The 10,816-nt window shown below is 39.7% G+C and overlaps 1 pseudogene; it reads left to right on the top strand.

Moving 5' to 3' along the window:
- Positions 1-6,913: 6,913 nt before the first annotated feature.
- On the top strand, positions 6,914-7,094 carry LOC118084582 (U2 spliceosomal RNA; annotated as a pseudogene).
- The last annotated feature ends 3,722 nt before the right edge of the window (positions 7,095-10,816 follow it).

Genomic DNA, 10,816 nt, shown 5'->3' with positions numbered 1-10,816 from the left:
ATTAACCCGAGGTACCACTGTAATAATTTTATTTTTAATCATCTATAATACTGTCCTATTTATTTTATAGTACAGTACATTGATTACTGCCTTCATTTTATGGATCAATTGTCTCATTAGACAGTAAAATTCGTGTTAAATTGCTGTTTTAGGGGGTGTTTTTCATCGTCTGGAACGGATCAATCCACTTTCCATTACTTTCAATGGGAAAGTTTGCTTCGGTTTAAGTACACTTCCGTTTAAGTACGGACTTCCTGAACCAATTAAGTACTTAACCCGAGGTACCACTGTAATTCAAAAGCATCAATTCTTCGGCGATCAGCCGTCTTTATGGTCCAGCTCTCACTTCCATACATCACTACTGGGAAAACCATAGCTTTAACTATACGGACCTTTGTTGGCAAGGTGATGTCTTTGCTTTTTAAGATGCTGTCTAGGTTTGTCATCGCTTTTCTCCCAAGAAGCATGCGTCTTTTAATTTCGTGACTGCTGTCACCATCTGCAGTGATCATGGAACCCAAGAAAGTAAAATCTCTCACTGCCTCCATTTCTTACCCTTCTATTTGCCAGGAGGTAATGGGCCCAGTGGCCATGATCTTAGTTTTTTTTAATGTTGAGCTTCAGACCATGTTTTGTGCTCTGCTCTATCACCCTCATTAAGAGGTTCTTTAATTCCTCCTCACTTCCTGCCATCAAAGTTGTGTCATCTGCATATCTTGAGATTGTTGATATTTCTTCCGGCAATCTTAATTTCACTGGTTCATCCAGTCCAGCCTTTCGCATGATGAATTCTGCATATAATGATCTAAATGCGGCAAAAAGGTGTATAAATCAAAGGCTGGATGATGCAGAGCTATACAAAAATTTCTTAGCTGGTGGTGGAGTCTACTCGACGCTAAATTTCGGCAAAACCCCTATTTACCGTGCTCCGTCCTATTTAACATCGCTTGCGGCCACGTCTCACCGATATGCCTTCATTAAAGCTAGGTTCAATGTTTTTCCAACAAACGTGCTGAGACATAGATTTACTAAGGGCCAAGTCTCTTCAATGTGTGCTTGTGAAATTAAAACATCTGAATCTCTACATCATGTTGTGTTTATCTCCCCTATGTACAGTTCGGCTCGTGCTAGTATACTAAACTCCATAATCCAGCCTATGGCTGACAAACCAGTTGACCTTCAGCTTGCCTGGGTTCTTCAAGATGTGGATCCTTATATTACTCTACAGGTTGCTAAATTCCTAACAGCCGTCCTCTCGTACAAGAGACGGAATGGAATGTTAGCTGATTATTTATAGTTAAAAGAATTTTCTATAATGACATCAGATATTGATTTTAGCGTAGTGCCTAAATTTTTAATCATAATCTTAAACTTTTCTTTTTGAATTGTTAATATTTGTCCTTGTGAACTGTGAATTGTGTTATATTATTTATGGCTTGTACGAGTCCGCTATTTTATTTGATTTATTTTGTTGTGTTGTGTTTCATGATGGGCGTAAAGCCGAATAAACATCCTTGTTGTTGTTGTTGTTGTTGTTGCTGCTGTTGTTGTTGTTGTTGCATATAAGTTAAATAAGCAGGGAGACAATATACATCCTTGTCATACCCCTTTCCCAATTTTGAACCAATCAGTTGTTCCATATCCAGTTCTAACTGTAGCTTCTTGTCCCACATAGATGATAGAAAACACTTTTAAATGATATTTCCCACAGCCTGATAGATATCTGATCACCCTGATTAAACTTCCATCCTGTGAGCAAAGTGAAATCAACTGTCCAAATCACATCGGAATTTTTATCCCTTGACCAATTCTATATCATTCAACAAACTGTATAGGGAATGGGATTCGTCGGAACAATCTGCAACTCCATGATAGTTAAAGTAAACACTGCTAATCCCCAAACATCTGCCTGGGGCTTCCTGCTTCAGTTTTCCTGTAATCCATTTACATTGTGAGCTCCTATGGGAAATTTTATTATTTGATTTAGGCCAGGCAACCTATAAAGGAGGCCTAGAATTTTTTGCAAGCAGGGAAGAATTCCCACTTCAAAACATATAAAACCCACATCAGGGGAAGATGGGAAGCTGTTATTTTCAAATATGATATCTAAATCAACATGTTCTCTAGAAATAGGAAGAGGGTGCATGTATCTTAAAGAAGAAAATATTTGGAAATGTATAGAGATACCTAAAATGTATAGAAACTTATTCATGTACAGCAGGAAGAATGTGACTTGCCCCACAATGGAAAGAAGCAGAAGTCCCAGCAAAGGAAGAATGGATACAAAAACTTATGGGATATACAGAAATGGCGAAACTTACCGGAAGTATAAGAAACCAAACTTTTTTATAAAAGAATGGAAATGGTTTATTGAATATTTGCAGATAAACAGATAAAAACATTGGGAGGATTATCGTAATAACCCGCCCTTTTATAAGAGCATATATTTAAAGAAGATGACTCAATGAACAAATTAAGTTAATTTGCATATGCAGAAGATATTAAAAACAAATTTAAGGAACTGCAGAAAGTGGGGGAAGGGAGTCAAGTTTTGAAATGTCTAGCTGAATGTAAAATCAGTGAAATGCATACATTTGAAACTATATATATATATATATATATATATATATATATATATATATGAGAACTGCTTTCTGTTAGAATGTCATGGCTTGACCAACATCTCAGATGCAGTTGAGGGATAGGGTCAAACCAGACAAATCTGTAGAAAAACGATGTGGAGAATTGATACCCAGCAAAACAGTAAGCAATTTCTAGCAGTTTTCAGTGTCCAAATGCTTTAAAACCGGGGCCAGTCCACTGTCCCTCAGACCTTGTGGGGGGGCTGGACTATATGGGGGGGGAATGAACAAATTCCTGTGCCCCACAAATAACCCAGAGGCGCATTTTAAATAAAAGGGCACATTCTACTCATATAAAAACACGCTGATTCCTGGACTGTCTGCGGGCCAGATTTAGAAATAGAAACGTGTTTGAAATAGTACAGGATAGCAATCCTGAAGCAATTTTGACTCTTCCAAACCATTTTGACTCTCCCAAATTGACCTCAAATGTTTCTCTGTGAGGGGGAAGGAAATGAGAAAGCCTCTCCATTGTCTTTTGCTTACCTGTCTTAAGGGCGTATTTGTGTATGAATAGGGTGAGCCTGTGGCCTGGATTCAGGAACTAAAGTATTTACCATCACAAAAGAATAGCCAGGCTGCCCAGGTAAAGCAATCAGTGCCTATTATCAGGTATTCTGGCAAACAGGATTTCTGCTGCAGACCGCCTCCTGTGATGCACTTCTGCTGTGGACATACATCATACTTCTGTGATGTATGTATGATGTTTTGGGGTGATGTGGTCTTGAGCTACAGGGTGGGTAATTTCAAAAGTCTATATAAGGGCTTGCACACCATTGTTCTGGGTTCCTCCTCCCTCCTGCATGTGGTGAATGAGGACCCTGTTGAAACAGTCTAGTAAAGATCAGACTTACAAGCTGCTTTGCTTCTCAGTATTCTCTGGTTGGCCTCTGTTATTTTCTCCTACCAATAGTGAAACCACTTAAGAACTCTATATGGGCTCTTGGGTACCCTATAAGGGAAAAGGAGCAGGTTTTTTTCTATAGCAATGATGAGCTAAAAAACCAGAGAAGTTTGGGTGCTAGAAAGGGAGCCTTTCTCAGTGGCCAAAGTCAATGCTGTTTGGGCACAAACATAACCGGTATATAGTTACAGGTAGGTAGCCGTGTTGGTCTGATGTAGTCAAAACAAAACAAAACAAAAAAATTCCTTCCAGTAGCACCTTAGAGACCAACTAAGTTTGTCATAGGTATGAGCTTTCGTGTGCATGCACACAGTCGTCAACAGGTTTGCCACTCCTATCAGCCAATCACCCATTCCCACCACGCTTCTGAGTAATACCCCTCCCCACCTTCTGACTATACATAAGGGTCTGGTGACTTCTGTTTCAGTGTATCTGAAGAAGTGTGCATGGTTTCTGTGTGCTGCTGTGGTTCGCCAGAAGCGGCTTTGTCATGCTGGCCACATGACCTGGAAGCTGTACGTCGGCTCCCTCGGCCAATAACACGAGATGAGCACCGCAGCCCCAGAGTCGGTCACAACTGGACCTAATGGTCAGGGGTCCCTTTACCTTTACCTTTACATTGTTTATTGATTTCGTTTTATGCATCATTGGTCTTGTTAGATAGTAAAATTCATGTTAAACTGCTGTTTTAGGGGTTGTTTTTAAAACGTCTGGAACGGATTAATCCGTTTTGCATTACTTTCAATGAGAAAGCGTGCCTTGGTGTTGGAACACTTTGGTTTTGGAACGGACTTCCAGAACGGGTTAAGAACCAAGGTACCACTGTATTGGCATGTGTGCTTCTCCTCTCCATCGGTTCCTCAAAAGAAGATTGCATAACCTTCTGCAACACAATGGAATGGTCGATCCCATTTAACGCCCAAATACCCACTGTCTTGTATCACAGGGAACTTGGGGGTATTCCCCGTTGACATTATTGCGGCATGAATTCTCAGAGAATTCTATGGAGGCAAAAGAACTGCTGTTGTCTTGTTTCACATTCTTTCTTGTTTTTAGTTTTGTAGGACAGGCACCCCGAAACTGTAGCCCTCGAAATGTTTTGGCCTACAACTCCCATGATCCCTAGCTAAGAGGACCAGTGGGCAGGGATGATGGAAATTGTAGTCCAAAACATCTGGAGGGTCAAAGTTTGGGGATGCCTGATGTAGGAGTTAGGAAGTGCCTGGCACTAATAAACTTATCACCCTCTTACATTAGGTACCTGTGAAATTATTCTGATTTTTACGTTGTTGTTGTTGTTGTTGTTTAGTCGTGTCTGACTCTTCATGACCCCATGGACCATAGCACGCCAGGCACTCCTGTCTTGCACTGCCTCCCGCAGTTTGGTCAAACTCATGTTCGTAGCTTCGAGAACACTTTCCAACTATCTCATCCTCTGTCGTCCCCTTCTCCTTGTGCCCTCTTTCTTTCCCAACATCAGGGTCTTTTCCAGGGAGTCTTCTCTTCTCATGAGGTGGCAAAAGTATTGGAGCCTCAGCTTCAGGATCTGTCCTTCCAGTGAGCACTCAGGGCTGATTTCCTTCAGAATGGATAGGTTTGATCTTCTAGCAGTCCATGGGACTCTCAAGAGTCTCCTCCAGCACCATAATTCAAAAGCATCAATTCTTCAGCGATCAGCCTTCTTTATGGTCCAGCTCTCACTTCCATACATCACTACTGGGAAAACCATAGCTATACGAACCTTTGTCGGCAAGGTGATGTCTCTGGTTTTTAAGATGCTGTCTAGGTTTGTCATTGCTTTTCTCCCAAGAAGCAGGCGGCTTTTAATTTCATGACTGCTGTCACCATCTGCAGTGATCAAGGAGCCCAAGAAAGTAAAATCTCTCACTGCCTCCATTTCTTCCCCTTCTATTTGCCAGGAGGTGATGGGACCAGTGGCCATGATCTTGGTTTTTTTGATGTTGAGCTTCAGACCATATTTTGCGCTCTCCTCTTTCACCCTCATTAAAAGGTTCTTTAATTCCTCCTCACTTTCTGCCATCAAGGTTGTGTCATCTGCATATCTGAGGTTGTTGATATTTCTTCCGGCAATCTTAATTCCGTCTTGGGATTCATCTAGTCCAGCCTTTCGCATGATGAATTCTGCATATAAGTTAAATAAGCAGGGAGACAATTACTTTGTTATAAGCATGTCTATTGCTTTTCTTATTTTATCCAGTACCGGGATGAACAATAAAAACCAGAATAGAGAACAAACGGAATAATGCAACATCTTATGCATGTGCCTTCTTAGAGTTCTTAATTTTTTTAGCCCTCCACAATTTCACAAAGACTATAACTTATAGCTGGACAGCAAACACCATTAAAACTGCCAGAAGTATTGCCAAATGTGCCACGCCTGAAGTGCAGGATGTTTCAGATATGCAAGTCATGACATACCATAAGGTCAAAAAAGATTGCCAAATCATATAAAAAGAGTCTGCTGTGTCTTGACATTGACAAAGCTTCAGCTGATGAGTGAGCTTTTCTATGAAAGTTATATTTCATTTAAATTAATATGAACACTGCAGTGAAAGGTCCTTAGGAGTTTTCCATAACTAATGAATCTACCAGCGCCATACATCATTGTTCTCGTCTTCAGACATATTTAGCTACGACAGTTGTGGACAAAATATGTGTTGTTCCATATAAACCATTTCTCGGAACTTTTCCACTTTTCGTAAATATTGGTGGCCCAGAAGAAAACACTTTGGATAGCTAAACTGGAGTCTGATACCATTTGTGAATCAACTTCAGTGAATTTCCTCTCATGTTGTCAGAGACCTGAATTTTCAGTTTGCATATCTGCTTCCCATGTTTTTTGTGTATTTTTTTTTAAGAATAGTGGTGGAACTCATTCACATCCAGCAAGATAGAGAGCAATTTTTATTTTATTTTTTTAAAAAATTATTTCTACTTTTCAAATTACATTGCATCAATTTTTACGGTATAATCATTTTAACATTTCAAGGTTAGACTTGTTTCCCCCTCTTTCTGTGGTTCCTTAAATTTATCTTTTAATATCCTCTGCATATCCAAATTCATATAATCTGCCTATTTAATTATCTACTTTAAATATATACTCTTATGAAACTGCAGGTTATTGCAGTAATCCTGCTGGTGTTTTAATCTGTTTGCAATTTATCTGTAAATATTTGACAAAACATTTCCACTCTTTTATAAAAAGTTTGTTATTTTGATTTCTTATTCCTCCGGTAAGTTTCACCATTTCTGCATATTTCTGCATATTCCATATTCCATAAGTTTTTTGATCCATTCTTCCTTTGCTGGGACTTCTGCTTCTTTCCATTTTGGAACGAGCAACATTCTCGCTTCTCGGCCTTTTGGCTAAGATCAAGTGCCATATCTCTTCTTATCAGATAGAGGGCAATTTTTAGACTAAGCCTCTCTCTCTCCTTTTTGCATAATGATTAGTAAATGTCCAAAGGTAACAATGGCCACAAGTCTTGCATTTTAGTACAATTGTCGGTAATGAAACTGTAAATAATTCTGATTTTTCTCTCTGCAAATATTCTGCTGGTTGGATCTGAAGGGGCACAACAGCAGTTTGAGTCAGAACCAACTAATACTGATTTTGTCCCTTCCTTCTCTCTACTGAGTTCAGCTAAGAGGATCTTGAGAGGGAGTATGTTGTAAGAAGGCAGATGGATGAGAGGCTGTCTGAGAGCAGAAGGAGGTTGGTGGTGTGGGAATGTTCAGGGTAGCAGGAGAGGATATATTGTTTATTACTGTCCTTCCTAACTTGTGCTAGCAAGTTCCTTTACTTAGCAGGGTTTACATTCCCCTTTTTACATGCACAGCAGATAGCTGGTTGCAGGCTTGTATAAGCCTCTCACTGTTGTACAATTCAGTCTGTCTGAGATTGACTTGTACATTCCTGGCAAGTTCCCTTGAATTCCTCTTAAAAGAATAAAGACGCCACAATCTTATTCAAAGTCAATAAATGAAGTTTACTTACATCAGTTCACAGTTGGATCCCTGAAGGCAGATTTAGTTACAAATTTGTACATGTAGATCTACCTCATATTTGGGGGAGGGGAAATCCCAGTGCTTCTGCTAGCTGAAAGGTAGCAGAGCAGTCCTAGCTAAAAGCAGGTCAAACGAAGAAGAAAGTGAGACAGTGCTGCGTGACTCATCCTTTTGTTACCTGGAGAGGTTAGGTCACACCCACCTTTAGTCACATGCAAAAGGAAGGATGCTCCAGCCAGGAGGAACAGGAAGTTTCAACTGGCTGGACCAAACATTCCTTCGCATGTCTTCTCTAGCATTACAAGGAATGTTGTATTTGACTGCCTCTCATGGATCACATCCCACAGGTGGAGCATTGAACCTGCTCCTTCAGAGGAAGTGTAACCCCTTTCGCTTGGTGGGAGATTACGGAAGAAAGGTAATTGTCTGCCGCATGGGATGAGAACCAGCAATAATGCTGGGCATTAGACTCCTCTGGGTGAGAGCTGGTAGCAATGTCTGTGTTCTAGGTGAGAAATGAAGCCTGGTTCTTGGATGTTGAGAGATTTGAGTCTCTGATCTATACGACTGAATGATCTGGAAACATGTTGTTTTGTATACTACTGCGCTTTTATTGTGTTTGTTTGTTGGTATTACTTTCTCTTCTGTTTCATTTAAGCTACGAAACTAAGTTAGTTTATATGTACCCTTTTGAACAATGTTGTATGGATTGATTTTTTTTTTTGGTAGTCACTTACTGATATTATTTCTATTTGTTTTGAATAAGTTATTTTCATTGCTGTTGTTGGTTGGATATATTGCGAACCACATCAGTCACAATTTTGTGCAAAAGTGATCTAAAAATAAGCAAGGTGGAAAGCATATCTTTCTCCCAATGTCTTTTGGCTATAAACATTCTGATGAGCAAGGGATCCAATGTCATTTAGGAATGGTGAAACTTACCGGAAGAATAAGAAATTAAGATAACAAACTTTTTTTAAATAAAAGAATGGAAATGGTTTATTGAATATTTACAGATAAATTGTAAACGGGCAAGAACATTGGCAGGATTATTGTAATAACCTGCAGTTTCATAAGAGTACCGTATATATTTAAAGAAGATGAATAAATGAGCAAATTAAGTTAATTTAGAAATGCAGAAGATATTAAAAATAAATTTAGGGAACTGCAGAAAGAGGGGGAAGGAAGTCAAGTTTTGAAATGTTAAAATGATTGCAAAATTAGTGTATAAACCTGAAAAGCATAATATTATTTTTTAATGTCATTTAGGAATGACAGCAGGATCAGCCAGGCCCCGGCCCATTATCCTAGATTATATGCAGTTATGTCTCACAAGGAAGTGTATCTCTGGTATCTTGCCAGATGGAATGGCAATTATTTCATATTAACTGGGCCTCTGCTTCCATAAAAGAGGGTGTTCTGTTTGCCCCGTGTCAACATTGTTATAGTTCTTATGGAGTAAAATACCTGTTGTTGTTGTTGTTTAGTCGTTTAGTCATGTCCGACTCTTCGTGACCCCATGGACCACAGCACGCCAGGCACTCCTGTCTTCCACTGCCTCCCGCAGTTTGGTCAAACTCATGTTGGTAGCTTCGAGAACACTGTCCAACCATCTTGTCCTCTGTCGTCCCCTTCTCCTAGTGCCCTCAATCTTTCCCAACATCAGGGTCTTTTCCAAGGATTCTTCTCTTCTCATGAGGTGGCCAAAGTATTGGAGCCTCAGCTTCACGATCTGTCCTTCCAGGGAGCACTCAGGGCTGATTTCCTTAAGAATGGATAGGTTTGATCTTCTTGCAGTCCATGGGACTCTCAAGAGTCTCCTCCAGCACCACAATTCAAAAGCATCAATTCTTCGGCGATCAGCCTTCTTTATGGTCCAGCTCTCACTTCCATACATCACTACTGGGAAAACCATAGCTTTAACTATACGGACCTTTGTCGGCAAGGTGATGTCTCTGCTTTTTAAGATGCTGTCTAGGTTTGTCATTGCTTTTCTCCCAAGAAGCAGGCTTCTTTTAATTTCGTGACTGCTGTCACCATCTGCAGTGATCAAGGAGCCCAAGAAGGTGAAATCTCTCACTGCCTCCATTTCTTCCCCTTCTATTTGCCAGGAGGTGATGGGACCAGTAAAATACCTACAACTTCTTTTAAAATACCTTCCTTCCCCCCTTTTTGCAGTTTAATCTTTAAGGTGCCCAGCTGGGCCCTGCTGCTAATTTGTACCTCAAAATAGTATGCAACTGTACACACACACACACAAAAACACACACACACATGTGGTCTCTACCTGAAATTTGGAATGAAAATAAGGAGTTCCATTTCATCATGCAATCTTTAGGCACTTAACAGCTACAGGAATTCCATTGCCGCTTGAGATGGGAGGGGGCGGTTATTGGGTTGTTTTTATTTTGATGATGTAGTTTGTGGTTTTATATTTTGATTTTATATTTTGATTTTATATTTTGATTTTATTCTGAGACCTCTGGGTATAAGGTGGTATATAAATTGAAATAATAATAATAATAATAAGAAGAAGAAGAAGAAGAAGAAGAAGAAGATTGATGATGATGATGATGATTCTGTACTTGATTTAGCCTGGCAGAGGGAAAGAGACTCTGTAGTTAGTACATACATGAACACACACATAATTTTATTAGTATGCCACTTTTTCAAACCATGCTCAAGGCGGTTTACAACATGAAAAAAAATACTTAACTGCAACGTGACAAAATCAGTCATAAACAATAAATTTTAAAATACACAACCAAATGGAACAATTTCCACATACTTCACAAGATCTAGCATAAAAATCCAAAAAACAACAACAGCCACAACCCCCTCCCAAACAAAACAAAACAACCCTCAAACACTCCAACCCAATTGTAGCATCTAGGAATTTGCATCTATGCTTACAGAAGCTTTATTCATACCTATATATGTACCATCTGTGAATGTTAGCCTTGCTGCACTTAAAAAATAACTTTCTAAACCGACTGAATGGTATCATTATATTCAAATTGCATGGTGGGACACCAGCAAAAACACAGGAAGCCGAACAAAGGTTTTCTTAATGGAAATCACTTCCTTAAACCTTTCCCAATCGACCATAACACCTCATGGACAAATTATGGGATGGCCACCAGCCGCCATCCCGAGGATGTCCATTTTAGCTTTGCTCAAAGTCCGTGGGATTCTTAATTATTTTCCTCTGAGCAGAAACCATCCCTTCTCTACGCCACAT

The sequence above is a fragment of the Zootoca vivipara genome, chromosome Z1, assembly GCF_965207765.1.
Source record: "Zootoca vivipara chromosome Z1, rZooViv2.hap1.1, whole genome shotgun sequence".
Classification (NCBI taxonomy): Eukaryota; Metazoa; Chordata; class Lepidosauria; order Squamata; family Lacertidae; genus Zootoca; species Zootoca vivipara.
The sequence above is the reverse complement of the archived record's forward strand: the minus strand, read 5'-3'. Positions and strand labels throughout refer to the sequence as shown.